We start from the raw sequence: 23,607 nt of genomic DNA, 5'->3' as shown, positions 1-23,607 counted from the left end.
CTGGTGGGGACCTTCGGGACGGCTACTTGAAGCTGTAGCCTCCAAGATAAATGGGCACTCCAGTGTGGAGGAAAGGAGAAAGCCAAGGATGCGGAAATTTTCATCCTTGATCACTAGGGACAGTCAGCGCAGTGTGTGCTTGTTGTTCATATGGCAAAACTCTGGCATTTTGCCACTCCCTGTGGTCACATCTAGCCCTGAGAGGCCCTGACAGCTTGTGGGCTCCCTCCTGCTGTGACCCCAGTGCCTGGGCATACAGGCTCCTTGCAGAGATCCTGGGGACAATTAGATGGCTCTGGGAGATGGCCTTGAAAGCAAATGAACTGAGACTCAAAGGAACAGAGCTGAGTGCCTGGGCCTGAGCAGCTGAACAGGACATGAGTAGGACATCTGCACTCCTACCTTAGATGTTTTTCACGCTGTGTGCTTTGAACATGGTCCCAGAGCCATTGACCAGTACTAGAGCTATCAACATTACTCTGGAGATGCCTCAACATCCACTCTGTGCCTGACAGCAGAGAGTGCTGAACTTAGCACTTACATGCAGGACATAAGCACTAGAGCCATCCATTGCACCCTGAAGTGATGGAGATACACTACACGGCTTCCATGGAGTCGGTGCAGAAGGAAAAACAAAACATAACCATGATTTCAACCCATAACACAAGGAGCTTTTGTGCTGATCTATCTTATGACCATACAGTCAAAATGAAATAGCACCTTCTGGCTGTGAAGGCTGACAACCACGCAGCTGGAAGCTCTCAAGAAAACTTAGAACCTGCCAAGTCACCATTTCCAGGTGGGAAAAGAAAAGGGCCATACCCAGGGGGAAATCGAATGACAAATAATAACAAAAATAACAGATGTATGGCAGCCCTTTAGAGTAGTGAAACCGAGACTCCTATTGAGGAACTTTGGCTTGGGCTGGGGGGTGGAGCTGCCCCCAACTGCAGCATAGGAGATATGCACAGCATCTTGCATGCACCTACAATGGTCATATGGTGGTGGAGGGGTAGCTGGGAGAGAGAGTGGTGGCAAGGGGGCTTTTTCACCACCAGTGCTGAAGGCATAGATTTAGGTGCTTGAAGATCAGGACCATCAACTTCTCTGGGCGAAATGCTCCATAGTTACCTCAGCCCACAGTTCTGGAGAACCACTTGAATATTCTTCGCTCCTGTGCTCCCTGGCAGCACCCTCAAACATTACCTGCCATTGATGTTAACAACAGTCAGATACCCAAATGCTGAATTTATACTATCAGCAGTCAGTCAAGAAGAGTCTAACAGTGCAGGGAAATGAAGAGAGAGCTTCTGAGGCCCAGGTCAATCCCTTGATGCCCAAGTCAGCTTTCCACTATTAACACATATTTATTACATTAATCATTATTTCCTAGCACTGTTGATTAAGAAGAAAATTTGCACCAATTTCTTGCTGATCTTGTTAATCATGAGGCAGGTTATTACTAGAAACACTCTTAAATGCACTTATTTTTAATTTTATATATGCTATGTATATATCCTATAGTTTGTAAATATCCAATATGTGAATTACACTTTAATTTTATATCTATATATATCCATTTCATTCAAGATCACTTGAGTCCATGACATAGCCAAATGCCTTAGTTACTGCGTCATCTGCAACATTTCTAATGCTAGTATCTCCTAGGCTTGAAGCAAGGCAGGTATATGTGTACACTGGTAGCAGCACAAACATACAGGAAAGAGCTACCTCTGTATCAAGACTGCGTATGTTGAAAAGATTAAACTTTAGTCTTCTCATGCTGCAAACTTGGCTAAGAAAACTCTACATTTAAAAGAAGTCAAAAATGCTTCTTGAAGAATTACTGAAATGTCAAGCAGCATATGAAAGGACTCTGTTTTCATGTCGTCTCCATGCCCTAACTCCTTTCACATCCCTCAGGATGTGAAATTTTTTAAATTGTTTTTAAAAAAAAGGCTCAGTCATCTCAAGTGTATAATTTAAATGCCAATTTCCTGCCTGGATTCACATTTTCTAGCTCAGTTTTAAATCATTGAAAACAGATTGAATGGGGTGCCTTGTTTGGCAAGCATTGCTGTTCACCTACCAACACAACTTCAGTGTGGTCCTCTTCTGCAGACATTTACCCATTGGCTTGATGGGGACTACTCAGGAGAGGAAGGACCTTTCAGGCCTGCTGTGTATCCTTTTGTCTCATCCTGCTGTTAAATCTCTCTGGAAAAGAAACATCAGCATTCTGGAATCTGATACTGTAGAAAATTCTGTGGTCCTTTGGACCCCATAAGTGCCAATTCATGTTTTGCTTACAGAAGCAAAGCAAATGGCTTTTTCCCCTCAAATAACATAATTGCTTTCTCCTTCTTGTGCACAGGACATTAAACAGTTGGGCTTGTTTGTCATACAAAATCAAATTAAAGAGAGCATGACAAGTTAGCGTGTGTCTTCTCTAAAGAATGAGAAAGAACTGATGATCACGTTCCTGCCAGCACCACCCACTTGTCTACCCTGGAAGGGCCAAATGCCATTTCCCAAGGTGAGAGAAGCTCACAGGTGCTCTCCAGTCCCAGGCGTGGAGCTGTGATTTACCTCGCTGCTAAGGGGAGCTAACTGTGGCTGTGCATTTCAAGGGTGGAAAAGTCCTCCACCAGCATTCCTGCATCTCCCTGTTCCTGTGTCTCTGCGCGTCCTCCCACGCCACACTCCCTGCAAGCTGGATCCGCTTATAGTTTCCTGTTTGGAATTGGAAAGCAAATATTCCCCTTGGTCTGCTCCCAGCATAACCACTACCAGCTCCAAAAGTCCTAGTTAACTTCTGCTCTGTCCAAGCAGGATGTTCTTCCAAACATGCAGCCGCTGATCCAGAGGGCACAGCCATATCCTGCTGAAAAGGGAAAAAACAAACACCAGAGTTTCAGCTGCATCGATACAGGTAGTCGTGGTCGCAATGCCATTGCAAGCCCTCTGGGTTTGAGCACCTCCACAGCAGACTTGTAGTACCTGGGGAGGCCCCAGCACCTTGAGGAGCCATGGCTGGCCGCACACTGGAAGTCCAACAGCATCCCAGCTCTATGCCCTGGTTACATGGAGCTCCATGAGGCATTTCCCAGCACTCTGAGCCCCTGCCCCATCCTTCTCCCAGGACTTTTATGACTGCATTGTCCTGCCCCAGATGTAGGAAAAGAGAAAGGGTGAAGGGAAACAGTGGTGGTGAAGAACGGAGCAGATATTAATATCCTTGATGATGTCTGCATTTTATTTTCCCTTTTAATTTACAGCCTGGCACTTCAGCTGCAGTTGCTGTTTCCCTGATTGCACCTGGTCTGGGAGTTAAAAAAGAATATACTTTTTGGTGCTATTGGCCCATAGGTCAAACTAGCTTGCTCTAACGTTTCTACTTGTTATGTATGTACATGTGAGTTTAATAAAGTTTGTTGTCTGTTTAAGCTCTGTTGTTGTCTACTTAATTGTAGGGAAGTGGGAAGCTGTCACTATGCCAGAAGTTTTCTTACTGAAGTCTAACAAAACAGTGAGCAATCTAGACAAAGCAATAACATGGCACCCTGTGTCCCCAAACCAGCACGCACTAAGAGCTTCATTAAAATTGATCTTGAATTCAGCAAGTAAATCAACACTCACCCAAGACAATACATTAAATTAATCAGGCACAAAATATCCCATACAGATCAGCAGGCCAAAAGTTTTTGAAAAATAAGCACAACAGAAACTTTCAGTTCTTGGTCGATATCAAAGTACCATGATGTTTCACCACAAAGCAGCACATATAATTAGCAATCAATTACTCATTAAAATTGCCCCATGGAGCAAGCATGTGAGCACATACAACGTCTCTAATTCCCTTTGGCTCACTGGGCCCTGGCCTTATTTCATTATAAGAGCACTTCTGGGGTGTGCGAGAAGGCAAAAGAGCTCGTTCAGGCCCTGGGCCCACTTCCTTGGCTGGCAGACTGTGGTGGGTACAGCAGACCATGACCTTGGCCGCCTCACGCTCCTGGAGGATGAGCCCTCTCACTGTTGGCAAAACCGCCTTTTCTACACCAACCCCAGACTTTCTGGGTGCAGCTCCAGATGCCACGTCAGAAAAAGAGAGGATGGCAAGGTCCTCCCTAGACTGTCCCAAGCTACCAGTGCCTGTGTCACTAGAATACAGCCCAGCTTCTCCTTGTCTGTAGGTGTCTGATCTCCTCAGACCTTACTGCCATCTGCACCACCATGCAGGAGCACGGCCATGTTGCCCAGGAAATCCTCCCCAACAAGGAGGCAGTACCTGTTGTGGTTAATGTATCTGCAAGGTTTGCAAACCTTTGAACGATGGCACCGCTGTGGCTTGAGAGCCCCATCCTCTGGCATTATTTCCAGTACGCCCCTGTTCCTGCCTGCCTGTTGGGCCATGACCTTCAATCAGCATCTGTCACGGTCAGCCTAACACTTGATTTTCCAACATCAGGTGAGACATCCGTATTTCTAATGTAAGATTTCCAGGACAGCCACACATTACATACCTCACTCCTGTGGTGCCAGCGGCTCTTATCTGCAAAGGGCTCCTCTAGGTGTGGAGATGCCAAAGACAGCAGCTTCCCAGAATCCCTGCGGACGGGAATTAACTGAGGGAAACACACCGGGGCTGTAAAATAGACACAGATAAAATAGCCTGATCGCTAAAAAAAATAAACAGAAAATTTAGAAGAGGAAAAACAGAAGAAGATTTGCTGGGACCCCTGAAACCACTATCCCCGTGATGCTCAGTGACAGGAACGCTGTGGGAAAAGACTGCCCTCGCCGTGCAGTGTGCTGCCCACAGTTATGGTTTGCCATGATGCCTCATTGATATAGAGATTTAGAAATTTCCTTGCAATTCCTTGAAGAAGAATTTCTAAGGAAGAATTTTCCTTCCTTAGAAATTTAGAAAGTCCACATGGTCCTAGAGAGTTAAACCAGGAGTACCCAGGAGATAATGTTTCAGAAAGGGTGAGTTTTAGCTCCAGGGGGAGATTTGGATGGTTGAGCAGAGTTCTTGGTAAAGTGGACTGTAAGGTCCCATTTCTGAGAAAGTACAACAAACAAGGCATCAGTAACTGGCAATTAAGACCGTAGGCATCCTTCTTAGCAAAACCTGCTGTCTTAAGAAGTGTTGCTGGTCTTAAGTGTGACACACCAGCTGGGCACGGTAGCAAGGCTCTCCTCCTTCTGAGGGCTGAGCTTGTGGGTTCGCAGTCAGTGCAGGCACTTCTGCAGAGTGCTGGGCTGGGCAGGTGAGCCCCAAGGTGCCAGAAAGCCTCCTCAGACCCAGGGCTGGTAATATGGGTTGAAACACAGCTGCCCGGGGAGCATTCAGGAAAGGGAGCTCAGCCAGCTGACTCATGGTCTTTTTTTATGCCACTGGCTTTCAGATAGACACCAAAAGGAAAAAAAAAATCTTGGCACCTCATTTGCTAGGAGAACAGCTTAGAAGTATTTATTATTAAAAGGAGTGATTGAGCAGTGACATTCAGTGTTTCCATTTTTCAATCGTTTCTGGTTTTTTCTTCTTTTTTTCCTTGTGGTCTTTGTAAAAACACCAGAATAATAGCAATTTATTAAGAACGGGCATTCACTCAAAATAGTTTCCCTTAATGTGAATAGTCTTACTGACATTGTAAAATTTATTTACAGTTTCTCTTTTTTCTTCTGTTCATTGTTTGGATGTACCATAGGACACCAATAAAAAAAAGTTATTTATGCTAAACAGATGTACTGTGAAAAGCCAGATGCAACATGGATGATAACCAGCAGCTGGGCAAGCCCTAGCAGATAAGCTGCCTTTGACTGTGGGTTTCCTTCATGCCCACAGTTGTTATACCAGTTTCCTCTGTCGCTCACTTCACTTGCAAGTACACAGAGATGCTTACGATGGAGATCTAAGTCCCCATTACTTCCAAAGGCTGAAGAGTAAAGTGTGAGCATCACCTCCAAAGTGCTTTCTCAGCCTCCCCATGCCTCCTGATGCCTTTCCCACTTGAAAAAAAACAAAACAAAACAAAAAAAACCCCCAAAAAACCAAGGAGAGTTTAAAACAGAACAACATGAAAAACCCTAACATAGTGTGCAGAAAGTTGATGTGCTGCCTGGATTTACCTCAGACACGTTCCTCTCCAGAGACAGTCCCTCCAGGCCAGGTGGAGATTGTCCTGATACTGCCTACTGCTTGTAGGTAAAGCATACACATCATCATCTGGTCTTATTCAGAAATGGCAAGGCAAACACAAACACAGCGGCGTGCTCATGGCAAGGTGCACTCAAACTGCATCCTGTGGTGCCTCAGGTGGACGCAGGCCCATACTACAGTGTTTAAGATCAAGAAAGGGACAAACACATGAAACCACGTAGTGCCCAGGGCTGCCAAATGCCTGCTGCCTGTGCAGTCAGTGAAGAAGGATGCACGAGGCACGCTACAGGTGTGCTGTGCCAGGTTCACAATTTCTTCTCCCCTTTGACCACCTAGGGAGCCAGGGCCTGGAGAGTAGGTGGTCTGAATCACGTGTCACTATCTCAGCCAAAGACATCAAAGTAGGCAAGCAGGATACAGCTGGATACTCCTGCTTTCTCCTGAACGTGAGCCGTGCCTGTGGCTCTCCCGCACAATTCATTTCATTGGCGTTGTTCAGTTCTCATCCTATAAAGCATTCATTTAACTCAGAGGGGAAGAAAAAGTCAATTAAAAGAAAAAAAAAAGTGCAACAATGAATTTTTAACATATTGTCCCAAACAGAAAGCTGGACCAGGTGCAGACCCATGATTAGGATCAAGTGATGGGAAGACGTCCAAAGCGTTCAGCTGAGCTCATTGCAGAGGCCTGGCTTTGAAGGCTGTATACAATGAAGCAACTCATTAATAGTTGGACTTTCACCTTCCTGGCAATAGATGAGTCATATATTTGAGAAGGTCAATGCCTTGGATTTTAAGAATGGAAGAGAAGATTGGGATCATTTACCCTGCAGTACACAGGCCGTATAATTTTCTTCCAGCGTTAAGGCTGCGTGAGCCTAATACCTCCATCTACCTAGTGCCTTAGTTGCTTCTGCATGATTGGGCCAGGAGGGAACCACTGACCCAATTTACAGCTAAGCATGTCAACTTCAGTAACAACAGCAATTTGCTAAGACCTGGGTATTTGTTACTTTTCTTACGTTTCTCACTTTCTTCATCTGCAGCCCGGCTCTCCAGTTCATAAATGAGATTCCATTAGAGGAATCTGATCCCTTGTTTACAGGATAGTCCATGTCTCCGCACTATGACTAAAGCCCCAGATCAGCAAAATGATTAACCTTTTGAGAAATGCTCTCAAAAGCACAAGTAGTCTCACTCTTTTTCAGTGTGTCACTTGGTGTCACACTCAGAGCAACAAGAAAGAGTTCTTTACAGTATGAGGTAGTTTGAGCCTGTTAGGGGAGCAGCCACAAGGATATTATGGCTCCTATTTTCAAAGCAGAGGGAAGCAATGGTTTCATTGCCTGATACGCCAGGGCAAGAGAACCTGGCTGCAAAGCTGGGCTTTCTAAAGAGCTTCACACTGTGTCAGATGGGGAAAGCAATGAGAGCGCATGGTATCAGGCTTTTGAGGGAGATACTTGTAAAAACAAGAATTCTGGTGTGTGCTGATATGTCTGACACGTGAAATGCACAAGAAGGGTTTGTTGGGAATACCAGAGTAGTGTGAAAAGAGCCCGAAACTGAGAGCTGTGGAATGTTTCTGTATCCTACCTGCCAGCAAGTACCAGCCTGCCCTCAGAACAGAACTTGTTTTGAATATGTGTTAGCACACTGCTTGGACAGAAATGGTTGATAAATCTTATTGAGGCCAATTAAGGGGAAAAAAAAAAGATAGGACCAAACAGTTCTAGGTCCTTCTTCCCCCCAGGAAAGCAAGAAGCATCCAGAGAAGCTTCTAAATAATACATTTAATTTTCACATACCTCTTCCACCCACTCAGTGTGGGTGCACTGGAATGATTTTGCTAGCTTCTAATATTTCACTTGCAAGAAAGATCCCTGTAAAGGAAAGAAAGTGTCCAGGTGACAGAGTTCCAGATATTCACAGCTTCATATCTTCTCCTTCAAAAAGCTTTGGAGAGAGAAAATGCAGACCAGCCTCCCAAGTTGTATCTTCTTTCCTGAGGTAGTCCTTTGGCCCTTTTTCTCAATACTAGGTTTGGAAGACATCTCTACCCCCTTGGGAGAGAAATTAAAACCATAGGCTTTCCCAGAATAACCACATTTATACAAGCTTCCCTTCCCTAGAGGAGAAGGAGAGGGACTCAAAACCTCGAAGATTGTTTTAGAACTTCTATGGCGCTTAGCCAGAAATTTCAAAAAGCGTTCATGTGGCCATAAATCAGCTGAACTGGTCAATGTGCAGAGACAACTGACCAAAGGACTCACCCAATGCTAGATGATTCGCATTTCTGAGAAAGCCATGAAACAAAAGATTTTGCCTTAAAAAGCAATGGGTTCCTTAACTTTTCTTAGTGTCATAACACACTGAGTGAACTTTCATGATTACAAGGACCAACATAACTGAATTAATGAAGAAGTGTATCCAGACATTTCTTTCAGTGCTGGCAAAATGACAAGTACACACCAGGTGACCAAAACCTCAACATCCGATACACTTAGCCATAAAATTCTTGCACAAATATTCTCAGAAACATTTCTGTCCTGCTGAAAGACAACGCCTAGCATCTTTTTGTCTGGTATATCTCCTATTCACATTGATTTTTATGTCAGAAAACTGTATATTTGTCTCCTTTCAAGTTGAATTCCTTTTCTCATGGCTGCAGAGGCCATTTTTCTGGAGGAGGAACTAATGATTCTGCCTGTCTCAACTTACATTTTAAATGCAATTGACTTTTAGAGTGAGCAAAGCCCTTCTGAAAAATCAGTAGTCTTGAAGATATATTCACTCAAGATGAATACACAATGGGGTTTTTTTGGAATAGGGAAGGTATCTTATGGTTTTAGGAATAAATATAGATACCGGCAGCAAGTACTAGGGACTTTCAAACACTCTGAAGATTCCTATATTCTGACTGGATTCTTCACTGCTTGTAGATATGCTGTGAATTGGGAAGACGGGCCACTCACACCATTTTCCAAATGTTTTTTGCTGCCCATAGCTGATACAAAAGAGGCAAGCATAGTCCTTTGTGTTATCCTTGCCTTTTCTGTCCTGGGTTAGAGTACCTAGTGCTTTATTTGAAACTCTTTTTGAGGAAAACATCCTTATGCTCCCATCTGCGTTAAGCAGGGTGGCAGACTCAAGTTTCCAGACAATGTTCAGAAATAGATCACTTACAATGCCAGTGGCCCAAAGATTACAACAGCTTTTACTGCAGTGTCAACTGGGAAGTACAGGTGTTGCTAAATGTCCTTGGCAGATCTCCCTTAAGGAAGTGACTGCATTACCTAAGCACTCAAAGACACCATCCTCAAAGCATCCACAACAGGATTTATCATGGCCACAGTGAGTGCTAAGATCTGGAGAGCTCACAGGTGAGTGGAAACCCATAACATATAGATATACTCCCCTTGTCCCCACAGTTCAACATCACATCTCAGTGGTGTAACTCACAAAATCCCATGACTGGAGATGTTCACGGAGTTTGCAAGACACCCTCTGTTCCGTGGCCACATTGCAGAGTAAATTGTGTGAACAGAGGATGCCCACTAAACAGGGCACAGTTCAGGCCCACACCATATGACACATGACCATAAAGTGTGTGAATTTCACTCAGGGGTAATGGCTGGAGAATTACATTGGTTTGAGGTGCTCCTTCTTGTATTAGATCCACACCTGGATTATCCGGGTTCATGGCAACTGAAGTGTCTTCAGAGATGCTATTATTGGTGCTTCCTGGGTTCTGTCTATCCTACAAGACAACCAGCTGAAGACTCCAGCCCATGAAAGCTGCATCCTCCATTGGGTCATCAAAGCCCATGTGAGGCAACGTTCCAAACACAGCACTTTATTTTTGGCTTTTGGGTCGTATCATTACATATCACCTTGGCTTATGGGCAGCTAAACTGATTAGTTCATAGAGTGACTGATAGAAGACTGACAACCTAAGGGCTGCATGCAGTGGTGATGCAGGACTTTGTGAGATAACTTGAATGCCTCTACTTGCTTTAAACACCCTGTTCAACCTCTGGTTACTATGCTTAGGGAGACAGCGATGCAAATGTATAGGTAAAGCAGCAAGGACTTTTACAAAGCCACACAGCAAAAGCTGGAGCTTCACAGATCAGCTTCAGCAGAGCTATGTTGATTTATAGGAGATGGCCCACACGTATCTGATGCAATCTGCTGTCCAGGAAAGAGATCTTGAGGTGGTTGCTCAAGATAGCAGAGCACTGGGAGTCAGTGACCCAGCAGGGCCCTTCCAGTTTAATATTCCAAAATTCCTTGAAGCTTCACATAGGACCTGGGACAGAACGCTTAAACTTTGCAAAGAAGGTTCATGCTCAGGTGGTTGCTGCAATAGATAGACACTTTGGAGCACTTTTATTTTTAAACGTTGCCCTCCACCATGAAGCTAACCAGTTTGTAAGGATCAACAAGTCAGAGCAAGCATCTCCCTCTCCATGAACAATGCGGTTAGCTCTGCATTACAAGGTTTCACCAGTGCTTTTTAACTACTGGGTGCTTTTCTAAATTGAAGACCAGGCACACTGGTCAGCAAAATGAAAAGACAGAGCCCCAGGCAGTATTCAGTTCATAAGTACCTGCCAATTTGTTTTGCAATTGCACTGTTATTTAAAAATGACAGTGTTGAATTAAAAAAAGTTTCAGCTGGGTATGGACTTTGCAGCTCCACGGCAGATCTGCCAGGGCGCTCTATCTGCCAGCCCATAAAACGTTTTGCGATCGAGCGTGCCAACCTAAATTAACTGGATTTGAGGTCAAGCAGCATTCATAGCGGAATGGTCTGCAGACACCCTGAGAAGGAGCAGCAGCAATACCCCCTTTACCTGTAAAGCATATTGGAAATAAATAAATAAACACAAAAACAAAAAAGGAAAAATCCACTCACTGTTCTCATGCTCTTTTTTATGAGGTTGAGCAATATTTATTTGAAAGCTGTAAAACCACAAGTGCTTGGCATCTGCCCTCTTTGATCGCAGCATAGTTTAATGTAGGGCAGGGGCATCATTTAGCTGCTTTTAGCAAAGTTAAAATTGGCCCTTTGAGTCATTACATTTTTCTCTAAAACCCGCCTGTACATGGATGTGCTGAGCCACCATTTTATATATAAATATATAAATGTAATATATATACACACCTCCTCATGTTTTCTTCCTTGGCTTGTCAATATTGAGGAGAGTCAATTGAAGCCAATAGACCAACCACTGGCAAAAATGACTGAAAGGTTGTCAGCATACGACATGACCACAGATGCAGCCCTTTGCTTCCTTCTGCCTTAGCTTGCAAAAACGTCCGTTTGCCATCCAGCTCACACACAGGTACTGAAGGCTGATTAACATCTTTTAAATAGATTGAGATCATCATATAAACAGAGCTTGTAAAATGCAGAGAATTATCATTATTTTACCAGGCCAAATCCTGACATCATTGCCATTTTCCACTGAGAGAAGAAAATTATCTTGGCTTCAACAGTGGTTTTGCCTCGCTAAAAGCTGAACAAAAACAGACTGAGAGAGGCCTTCAGGATCTGTCCAGAGATGATTTATTCTTAGGACAGACAACTCATACTAATAAATTTCACCGCAAAATAGCTTGGCTTCAGCTTGATCTATCCACCATTTCAGTAGGCCACCGATAAGAGGTCGGCCAGTCTGCACAGCTATAAAAGGTGAGGTGGCCTGTTCCTTTGTGCAAAGGAAGGACTGCGTTAATACACTGGACCAAGAGACAGATGATCACTCGACTTGCAGCTGCTTGGTGCTTCTCCTCTTAAAAATTGTCCTGGGCCATGGATGATCTTGGGGGTCAAGAGCTCTTCCCACCTGGGTCTTCACTGACTCTTCCCAGCTTCCAGCAGGGCAAAGGGCATGACCAAAGTGCATTTGTATTCCAGCTAGCATCAGGTCCAGAACAGCTCTATTCTCAAAAAAGTCATTTCATCTAAGAAATGGCCTTCATCAATGATCGCCATTTCATCTAAGTAGGTTGCTTTGTCAGCAGTGCTAGGGTTTTCATGGAAATGTTTCCATTTCAAGACAAATGCTCCATACCCTGATGGTTGTGGTACTGCGTTTGGCATGTGGAGTCCTAAATTCAAGTCACCCAGTTTGGAACACAGTAAAGGTTTGGAATGAAAAATGTCAAGTCTGCTTTGGGAAAGGCAGGAACTTGAAACCAAATTTCCTATGTGCCAAGCCAGTAACTCAACCATCAGGCTTTGGATCACACAGGTCTTGTCCTTGGGCCAACCAGCCCTGAAAGCAACTGTGGGAGGAATCTTCCAGTCCAGTTCTAATCACTGCACCAGGAAACAAACTGACTTTTGATTTCATGATACCTGATTCCACAACCTTGGTTCTTTAAGAGCTGTCCCAATACAAGCTGCATCAGTTGAAGGCCTGGGTGAGTTAAGTGCTTTCTCCTCACCCATCCTGACAGACATGGGGAGTATTAGGGGCTATTCTTGTCTTACAACATGTTCACTGCATGACTTCCATTAGATTAACTTGGCCTACCCAGGTGGAACCAAGGGTTTTTGGTTTTGTTGTTAAAGCTGGGTGCCCAACTCATTGAATTTCAGTAATATAAGAACTGTTTCAATATATTGGAAATTTACCATTTTTCAAATATTCAATAAACACTGGAATAATTCCAGTAATATTGGAACACCTGGTATTGGAAAAATATAGCCATTAGAACTGGCAAAAATGACTTCTTATAGAGATAGATCTATGGTTTCCATGTTTGTGTCTTCTAGCAGAAAGTAGATCCTGCACAGCATGAACAGAAAATCATCACTATGTCTGGGTGACTCATGTTTAAAAATGCTTCCATCCTAAGTCCCTTCGTCCTTCTGGCTGAAGAATTAGTCAGTGACGCACACATTTATCACCTCCACCTGCATTGCAACAGTCCAGTGCATCTATTCTTGGAATAGGAGAGATCAGGAAAGTCACCCAGCTGATCTCTTGCATGACATTTCCAGGTACCACTAATTTTAGAGAGGCCAACACTTCCACTGCATACAGATCTTGAGAACAGAAGTCAAGCCACTTTTCACATACTTCTTTTTCACTGCTTATCACTGCATGCATTTGTTTACACACGTGCTCCTTTAAGGGCTGAACTTTAAAAGCATGAGATACCCACATTCATGCATAGTTAGTGGCAACTGAACATATTTAACACCACTAAAATTCTCAATGTGCATCTCATTAACAAAGGCCTAAAGTAAGTACAAGAAATTTAAGCAAAAGAATAAAAAGCTTAGCTTATTGCAAGCAATATCCGTTTTTCACAGTAAACCCTGCTGATAAGAGCAAATATTTATCTCCTGTGAGAGATTTTGCGTAGCAGGATAAGCAGAAATATCTGTTTGCCATCTAAGAATGAACAGCATTATGTGAGGTATTATAGTACTTGTCATCCTCTGTGCTATGTTAGAGTGGGAAAGATGGACAAGTACTTTGTGCATAAGGGAGTGTCGCTACTCAGTTATTTCCTGCTTATCTGCCAGACCAGATAAACAACCAGCTAATACACAAATGAAACGAGACTATAAATGATTCACAAGCTAGCTGGCTACTGAAAACTTAGTGCTGCTTCACCCAACCCCTTCTAGTGGGACCAGCTGAAGCATCCCAACAGCCCCTCCACAGGAGTGGTGGGGGCAGTTTGACTCAGCCCACTTGGGTATGAGGCACCAGCCAGAGCCCACTTGGTCCTTGCTTGCCACAAGCTCCCTGTATAACGGGTAGGACACAGGGAAGTGGACAGTGCTGTAAGCAGTACATTAATGGATCATTTCTTCTGTTGATTTTGCAAGGTGGCTCACCCCAATCCCACCTACAGTCTTATGAAAGCTCTACAGCAGGGTAGTCAACCAATACTGCTTTTGAGGTGAAAATGAAGTCCTTGGAGCTTCAAACTTATCTGGGACGTGGGAGAGGGAGTTACCCTTTTGCTGAGAAAACCTGACCCTCTTCTATTTAAATCCTTCCTCTCCTTGAGTCCCTGGGCAACAGCTTGGGAACTGAGGGTGGGCGTCATGGCCAAGCTGGACATGTCATGATCTCCATGGGATCACCCTAGCCCAGAGTTACCTCCAGGCTTTTGAAAACATCTGTCCTTCTCGTAAGGTTGTGAACAGGCTTTCTTGTTGCTGAAAGGTTCATAAACTGCCTAGGCTTTTCTTACACAAAACAGGGTTATTCTAGCCATTCCCAATAGCCCCTCCAATCCTATAATACTAGCTATACTCTCAAAGACAGCAGAAGAAGGCCCCAGAACCATCTGATAGTCTCAAACAGCTCTAAGGCTTGGTTGGCCAATATGGTTCTATGTCCACATTAACAGGTAGTATAGTGGTCTTGTTTTTCCTGCGATAGCCGATCATCTTGATTTCAAAGATCACGTGCCTCCCCACACTCTCTGCCACATGTAGGCCCACATACCACGTTGCCACCATGAGAAAATATCCGCTGACATGTCTGAAATATCAGCAGGCAGCATAGATGAACAATCAAACAAAATATGTCCTCTCCCATGTGAGACAACTACTGTCAGAGGCAACTTCCCTGCCACCTACTTCAGGTTCTCCTGCCTGTCCCCTTCACTCTGCATGTCCCTCTTGTCACCCCCATTACTGCTCCTCTCTCAGTCCTTTGCAGAGAACACCTAACAAATCCATGTCGAGGCTGGAGAGTTGCAGAGGGCTGACTGGCAACTGGCAGAGTCAGACTAGAAAGAATCATCTGCAATGGAAAGAAACAATAAGTCCATTAGCAAAGGCTGAAATACCCTAAAAGTCACAAGAAGATTTAAGGCTACCCCAAAGCTTGCAACATACCTGGTCTGTTTTTACAATGAGCAGCTCTGAATGTCAAAAGAAAAATTGCACTAGAAATTGAAAGGGTTGCCAGTAGCCAAGTAAGAATACACAGACACTTAACACTTCTCCGCTAACAGCAAGAGCAGCAAAACTATAAAACAGTTATTGCTAGTTCAGTGGGTTTACAGCACGGGGAAAGCTGTTGCTTTTCTGTCAGAAAACAGCTGTTGAACAAAGGAGGAAGATGGAGCGATGTATGGATTTTCAGCAGCAGGGCTGTAAGGCACTAAGATGGAGTGGCACTGCGCAGAGTCCAGGCTGTGTTAGGACATCCACCGTGCTCCCTCAGAGACCGCCACCTCTCCTGGGCAAGCAGCAGGGGAGAGCAAACACACCAGCACTGTGGTGCAGGGAGGCGAGGAAGGCAGCCAGTGGTCTGAGTGGGAAGGAAACCAAGGGAAGTCAGCTGCCTGGGACGCAGGAGAAACAGAAGAGGCTGAAGATGTCAACACAGATGAGGTGCTGATGAAGAGGAGAGGGGGTGGGAGGAGGGAAGACTCAGCCCAGCGGCAGATCTCCACAGCTGGCCAAGAAACGAATCCCAGCCATACGAGCACTGCATGGGGACAAGGAGCGGGAACCGGGGAAAAGCGCGGTCCCAAAAAGACCTAGGGGGACATGCACAGGAATAGTTACCGCCATGTAAACTAAGGTGTGCATTTCCAGCCAGTCAGCTGCTCTCTGATTAGGGCTTGCACACACACACTGAGCCTTTCCCACAGCCAGCACAGGTTAGCTGACCCCATCTCCACTGAGAAGCAGGGAAACCACCCCTGCTTGTCACAGGGTAAGAAAGTGCACATGGGCAGCGCTTGAGGAATTGTATCACATGTTAAGCAATTAATTTGTCTGTGTTTCTGTATCTTGGGATGAGTTTCCTGTAAAAGCTTTTGTCAAAGGGGTATAGCATCCTGGAGAAGAGAGACTGACTCTGGACTCTGGATTCTTCAGCTACAGCCAGACAGGTTTAAAAACATTTAAAAAAAACCCCAAAAAACAACAGAACAGAAAAAATCCTTGCCGTTTTCAGCGGCTTTTAGAGTCCTGGAAAAATAGCAGGTAATCTGAGGAAGGAGAAGAGAGGTTATAAACCATTGAAAGTACAAAGCCAGGCAAATAGTAGATGAATACCAAGACAGAGTGGGATTCATGTCAAGAAAGTAAGCTACAATTTCATTATTTGATTTTACAATAATTTGAGTTGATTTTAGTAGGCAAATGACCTCTCTCTAATATTTGTCATGTCCTTGCAAAGTCCCAATTAGCTGCTGCTGCCAACATCTAGCCAAGGTGGCTAAATGTATAAATCAGCTCTTGACTTAATCACCAATTATTTGAAAATCTTTTGTATAAGAACTATACGTGCAGAGACTGGGTAACTAGATTAAAAAAGGTCTAGAATACTTCTAACCATTTTGTCGTGCTTTCAGGTTAAAAATCATTTTTAAAAAAGGAGAAAGAAAGAAAGAACAAAAAGGAGGGGGAATGAAAAACTAACATTAGTCCAAACCCTTAGAGAGCAACATGTAACAGCTTGAGACAAGTAAAGCATGCAGCATTTGGCACTGAGCAGTGTGCTACAAAACAAGGAACGTACACTTGAACACATTTCCAGATCTCCTAGCAAGCAAAAATAGCCACTGCCCAGAGAGGGTCAGCTGAAAGGATCCCAGGCTGTAAGGCACATTTCCTAGAGAAAGCTATCAGCCAACACCAGCTCTTTGAAAATGCACGAAGTAACCCTGGGAGCAGACCCCACTTTCAACAGTACAGCAGGAATGATACCTAAATGCTCACAGACCATGTCGGAGGCAAAACAGCAGAAAGAAAGTCCCCTTTCAGAAGTTACATGTGGATATTCCCCTGTGATCAATCTTTTCAGGTCCTGGAGTAAACAGAGTAATACCTTTTCACTTACTTATAGTTTTAATATTCCCTGCTGTTGTTTTTGACCCCTGCTAGCTGAAATTCAACTCTGATGCTCATGGGCACTGTGGATCTGTTCACAGCTCTTTCACCAAAGTGAGCACTTCAGCCAGACTCTCCGAAAATGCAAGCTACCACCCACCTGGGTCTGATAAGGAACAGCAGCCTTTCTTAGCCCTGGGATTCAGCCAGTCTGATTTACGGTCCTGACGACAACACAGGGAAGTGGCCCATTTTAGCTTTTGAATATAGGCCTAACTTAGAGGCAAATCCCACATATTTCTGAGGCCTGACACGCGGTTTCGTGCTTTTTGTAAGAAATAGTGCTGGTATCCTTGGGTTCCATGTCAGAAAAATGAACCATTTGGGTCATTAGCAGATAATATAACAAGTTATGTGGTAGGAACAGACATCTTAATTATGGATGCAAAACCACTGCTGAGAAGTTGTGGGGAACAAAACTTGGGCTGCTACATGACTGCACCGCTTCTTGTGTGAAATTTACAGATGTGGAAAATACATTCCTTGGACCACAAGAAACTCTTAGTATGGGGTTCCTTTCACAAAATGAAACCTGAGAGGACCCATACGTTTGCTATCTTGTTTAACACGGCTAATACAGTTACTAGACATGATTTCAAGTCAAGAGATTTTTCAAAGACTCTTCAGCTGCCATGCCAGTATGAGCTTAATTTTGGGTCAAACTGTGTGACCAGAGATGGAGACACTTTACTGAAGGAGCTTGCTACATTGCCTCCAGGGAAATTGCCTCAGAAATGAAATATCAAGACAGCCATTAGCTTTTGGTGATGGTCCCACTGGCAATTACATAGCCAAGCAATAGTCAACACACACCAGATTTATCCAGGAGGAGTATTTTTTCGCCCACATTGTTGGCATTGCGGGTTTGAAATCTATGGCAACCAGAGGTATCGGTACAGGAATATGAAGATCTACGGCCCACCAGAACAATTCTGAACATTTGCAGCCAGCTCCTGGGAGATTTACATGGCTCCTTTCTGGGATATTTGCTAGCCTCTCCCACCACATCCTCCTAGGGACACATGGGGTACACAGCCTCTAAGAAATCTCTTGAGTTACCGCCACTGCCAGAGAAATTCATCTGGCTCACAATGTACGCGGGTGCTGACTCCAAGAAGCTCTCAGGAGAAAGCGGGAAGCCAACACAGGCCTCTGCCATGAGAATACTTCTTGCAGTCTGCTCCAGCAGAAGCAGACCAAAGGCAGCTATTTCAGGCAGCCACATGCTCACAGCTTCCTACTTTCCTAGATGCTGCTCAGGACACATGGACTTGCCCGGATGCGTGGGATGAGTAATGCATGAGCTACCCAAGAGCTGTCCATGAGTATTGTATTAAGAATTGTTCTTAATAAGCAAGCTACAGCTTATTGAGTAGCTTAAGGTTATTGTGGCCTGCCAGGCTGAAAAGGTTGGGTGCCACTGATGGAGCTAGAAGAGCACCAATCAAAAGGAGCAAGTGTGAAGCTCTGTGGGTTGGCAGCAAAGCTAAGTTGTCCGCTTGGTGTTCATGCCAAGTCTGGGCAAACTGGCATCTCCCATCGTGCAGTCAAGTGGGGAGTCACAGTCCGGAGCTCCTTTCTCTGCATCTCAAAATGGGTTATAGCTTCAAAACTTGAGTTTAAGAAAAAAAAAACCAGCAGCATCTTTACTCCAAAGGGCTCCACCATGGGATCCCGAGGTCCTAGTTCTAAATTAAGCCACCAAAGGTCACAGTGAAACAACTCCACTCGTATGTGTCAGAGGTAGTTGCTCAGGGTCCACCTTAGGTCTCAGTTGTGGTCGCCTGGAGATGTTCCTCAGGCAGGTGACACAAGCAGCCTATGGAAGTGGCATAACATCAGGCAAAAACAAAGGCAAAATTAAAGAGAGGTGGTAGAGACAAAGGTTGTATCTGCCCTGCAGATCACAAGTAGCTGTAGTGGTGCTTGAATAACGCTAAACAACCAGGCTTTGGGCCTGCCAGAACAAAGCTCAGCCAGAGCTAACTTTGGTGTTTCACTGCCACTTATTTGGCAGATTTACCATAGATTTACCATCACCGTGTGGCTCACAACTAGGACAACGATGTTCTCCTTCGGTGCCCTCCATTTCAAGCTTTTAGAGAGCCTTGAACGAGCTGCCAGAAACAAGATCCCCTCACTATGCTGTTGAAGCTAGCGAAGTCAGGAGCAAACAGAAAAACCGACAACTTGAGCGAGGTGAAGACATACTACAGAAAAGACATACTACAGGAAAAGACTACAGGTAAAGACATACTACACCTATGAACAGCTGAGGGGTAGGGCTGTGTTCGTGAACGCTCCAAAAAGGTGCTTATCCCCTTTAGAACATTCACATTTAACTAGAAACATTAAGAAAATCCATTTATATGCTCACCAATCAGTAAAACCTATTGTGAAAGAATGTGAGAGGGATTATGTGAGATACGAATACATTTTCTTAGCTGTGTGGTGTTCATGCTAGTGTATCAAAGGAATTACTCAATGAATTAGCCACGCCAATAATTATTCCTTCATTGTGAGGCACTGGGGGAACTACAGTGCTAGAGCAAAGCAAAACACTGATTTTCAATAAAAGGGGAGGTTGTATTATTATACTAGGCTGCTTAATCTTGTCTCCTCCTAAATGTACATGTTGTGCTTTCCACAATGGGCCCTGATCATGGTGGGGCTTTTAGATGCTTTGACAATAATAACAACAAAAATGAGTAGCAATTAATAAGAAATTCAATGGTTCCAGAAATTACCCCCTCTTAAGTCTGACTACTGTATCTAGTAGTAATGGAACAAATATTAAGAAAAATAAATTACTGAACATCTGGAAAATAACAGACTATTGAGCAATAAGCAGCACAATAAATCTGGTCAAAAACGATATGGCTGCTTTTTTGACACAATTTAAAAAATGACTGCAGTATACTCAAAGCAATACATGCATTACAGCTACATTAGCCTCTCAGTAAAACATTTGTTCCAGTTCGAAATAAAATCTTTTACTTTTTAAAAAAAAAGCGTCAAATTAACTTCTTTTGGCAATAAATAATATGAAGATCAGAGCTGCTAAAGGATAGGAAAGAAAAATACTAGCTAGCATCATTTAAAATGCAGGCTAGTGATACCTAAGCAGTCAGTGTTAGACCATGTGCTTTTTTATAGAGTATTTAATTCTGTGCTGTTTAGATCTTTCCTTCACTCTTCTTGTAATACCATGTGAGATTTCCCAGAAATATATTGCTCTGTGTTGATATTTTCATTGTCTGGAGCTGAGGTCGGGAGGGAGGAAGGGAATGAAGGAGCTATTTATTATCTCACCCTATAAATTCAAATAGCTTCTGAATTTTTGCATAATACTTAATGCTTTTTAATCATGACCTGGAAGGAGAAATTCACAAGTGAGGAATTCAAGCTGGTATTACCTTACCTCCCACTTATACTGCCTTCCTCAAATTACCAGCAATAAATCCATCCAGAGCTAGCCCACAGCACAGCAAAACACTTGAGCATATGTTCAACTATTGGTACAGCCAGTAGTCACTGAACTTAAGTAACTGCAGTTACTCTTGGAGGCCTTTTTTATATCATCAGGTTGCATTAGCTACTGAGAACTCTTTCCTCTATGCAAGGATGCAAAAGAAGGTCCTAAGACATCTATCACCTGCAAGAGTAAGAAAGTTCTGCTGTGGATTTTGCAAGTAAGCACCAAGCGGAATTAGCACAAGTTCCTACTGATTGGAGCACTTAAAAACAGGTGAGAGAAAACTCTAGTAATTGCACTGTAAAGAACAACCCATCCTCACACAGACCTGGAATGGGCATCCTCAAAGATCTGGACAGTGTGTAAGCAGGGCAGAGCTATCCCTTATGAGGTGGACTTGAGGAAGAAAACTTTGCACAAAAGGCTGCACCAAACCCCAGTGTCTTCTCTCCCTGAAGGGAAAATGTGATATCTGAATCCCACTGTGGTAAAAAATTAAAAAAAAAAAAAAAGCAGCTGTGTCTTTCTTCCCTCTATTTATTCATAATTTGATTTATGGGAGTTTCTAAAAATAAAGTACCAAAACATATGACTGACCAGTGCCCTATGGCTTTCTTCCTCGTGGAAACTTGAAAGCATTTCTTTAATTATTCTGTATTATGTGACATTCATGACTCCTGGCACTAAGGTGAACAGTTCTCAGCTGGGATAGTTATTTGCTTTTTACCAAACTAAGATGGATAAACTGGTGAAAAACAAAAATGGAAGGTCATTTGGTAGCGACATAGAAAATAAAATATATTCTCTGTAAACTTAAAGAGAGAACGTCTGGATGGCTAGGAATGTTAGGCTGCTTTGGCAGTCGACTGAAATAAAGGGAATATTTTCTTAGTTCCTTATGACCATGCAGTGCCTCATCCTCTGGGACTCCAAGCAAGAATGGCAGCATATTCTCGACACTTCAGTTAACTAGCAGGTCATAATAAAATCCTCACATCACTTCAAATCAACCTGAAATAGTAACCTTTTCCTTTGTTTATTTGTAGTAAACCAAAATACTAAGGATGGAAAACATTGTAGGCCAAGTGAGATATTCAATTTGATCAAAAGGGAAACAACTCCGTTTTCTTTTAAATAAAATTCAGGCATACTCTGAACTGTTTGTTGCTATGAATTTCAAAAACGGGAATGTTTCACTTTAGGACAAAGTGAAATGTTCCTTTTTTTCTTTTTTTTTTTTTTTTCTATTTGGGGTTTGTTTGTGTTTTTGGCTAAAGGAATTGGGTGAATTTGACATGACACTTCATGAAGGATGTGGGAATGCTAAACAGAAGTAAAAAGAGGGCCTGAGAATGATCCAGTGGTTGGCAAATCGCTCTTGCAACGGCAGGCTTCAGGACCTCATGCTATCTAGCTCATAGGAAGGGAAGATTGATAGGCAATAGAAAATAACCCAGTCTTTTAATCCCTGTTGCCAAAGAGACAGAAGGATCCAGTGGCTAGCAAGTGGTTCAGGATGGTCAGGAGTGGTTAAGGAAGAACGACGACGTGCAGCAGATCCTGGGGAGCCCCAGGACTCTGGGAGCCCCAGGCAGGCATAACAAAACAGCCCAAGCCAGAGCTTGGCCAGCAGCAGCTTGGGTCTCTCAGCCCCAGCACTAAGGCAGCTCCTGCCTGCACACAGCATGCTGGTGCTCACTCTGCCTGGTTCCCTGCCCAAATTCACCAGCATCACTTCCCCTGTGTTGGTGTGAGCCTTGCAGAAGAAAGGATGAAATCCTGCACCCGTTGGAACAGCTTGTATTGTGGGTTTACACCTAGTTAGACATGGCTGTGATTCACATGGTTTAGGAACACGTTTAAGCACCTGCCCGGTTTCTAGCACAGGATTTTTCCTGTAGTCACGTGCCATGTGCCTGACTCTTTTGCTGAACAGAGTCCTGCGTCATGTCCTTCCTCTGAGGTCAGACTGAGTAAATTCACTTTCCTTCTTTTGGAACCTATGTGAGCGCTCTGGTATTAAGTGATGAACTTGAATGTTATTAAGTTTGTGTTTTGCTGGAAGAAAGTGGGGAGAAATAGAAAGCCAGTGGAAAAAAAAAAGGCATTATGAAAATGGAACAAGAAGTAGGTATTACAAAAATCAGTACACACAGAACATAAAAGAAAAGATGAGGGGGCAAGAGACAGAACTTCTCATCTGAAAACACAGCGTACCTGCCATGTGTAGGGCGTGCATTTTTGCCAGCATAGCTCTGGGGAAGAGTTTTCTCCATCACACGTAAGGCTCACTTTAGCCACAGTTTTAGTTCATCACTCCCTTGCAGAAAATGGGTGAATACTGCAGTGGTAAAAGGTTCACTATTCACAAATCCCAAATTAGTCTGTGATTTGGAAAACCTCAAGGTCCTCGAGGTTCACTTCTTACTGCATAGTGACTCACTTTGTATAATGAAGTCTCAGTATAATAAAATCTGGATTAAGCTATTATAGCTCTTAGTTGAGCCAAATCATTTTGCCAAGTTGCTCTTAATACTTTTTAAATGAAAACACATTAAAAAACCCCAACACAACTAGAACAAGGGTCAGTACAGCGTCATAAAGCAGAGCGATGTCCTGGTGATGTAAAGGAAATTGTGGTACCTCATTGCCATTGAGAACTCAGGCACCATACTAATTGTGTGGACAAACTGTAACTTGCCGCTTTGAGGAGGGTGCTTGGAGGGAGTTACCTGTCTGACTCAGACATTACCCTGCTGGACCTCATCAGGAAGATCTCCTAAATTCAAAAACATAGAAGCAGTTGTTTGGAGGTAACAGCCCATTCAGATTGACAGAAAACATAACTCTGTATATCCCAATTGCACGTGAATCAGCCTGAAACGTGTTTTCTGATTTACTCCCATCCAGACTCAAGCCCTGTTCCAGCCCACATCAAATCCAGCAAGTTCCTGCACAGACCCATGGCAGCACCCAGCTGCTCACACCTGCAGGCCACCAAGTCCAAACCCCTCACTTAGGGTACTTTGTGTTTCACTGCAAGAAATGTCTCATTAGGCAGATAAGCCGTCACCAG

General features: G+C 43.7%; 1 protein-coding gene across 3 annotated transcripts in view; it reads right to left on the bottom strand.

Moving 5' to 3' along the window:
• KCNE2 (potassium voltage-gated channel subfamily E regulatory subunit 2) overlaps positions 1-20,918 on the bottom strand; it is a 70,288-nt gene extending 49,370 nt beyond the window's left edge. Inside the window, exons 1-4 of one of the 3 annotated variants that reach the window (XM_075518077.1) lie at positions 20,860-20,918; positions 4,524-4,625; positions 2,791-2,881; positions 2,090-2,217 (exon numbers count right to left, since the gene is read on the bottom strand). The gene's annotated coding sequence lies outside the window, so the exon portion shown is untranslated. Of the gene's footprint in view, positions 1-2,089; positions 2,218-2,589; positions 2,882-4,523; positions 4,646-7,973; positions 8,050-20,859 lie in introns of those variants that run through there. The other 2 variants (XM_075518068.1, XR_012777984.1) reach the window with 2 other exon arrangements.
• Positions 20,919-23,607: the final 2,689 nt, after the last annotated feature.

This window comes from Mycteria americana, chromosome 1 (assembly GCF_035582795.1).
Source record: "Mycteria americana isolate JAX WOST 10 ecotype Jacksonville Zoo and Gardens chromosome 1, USCA_MyAme_1.0, whole genome shotgun sequence".
NCBI lineage: Eukaryota > Metazoa > Chordata > Aves > Ciconiiformes > Ciconiidae > Mycteria > Mycteria americana.
This window is presented reverse-complemented; position numbering and strand designations above follow the sequence as displayed.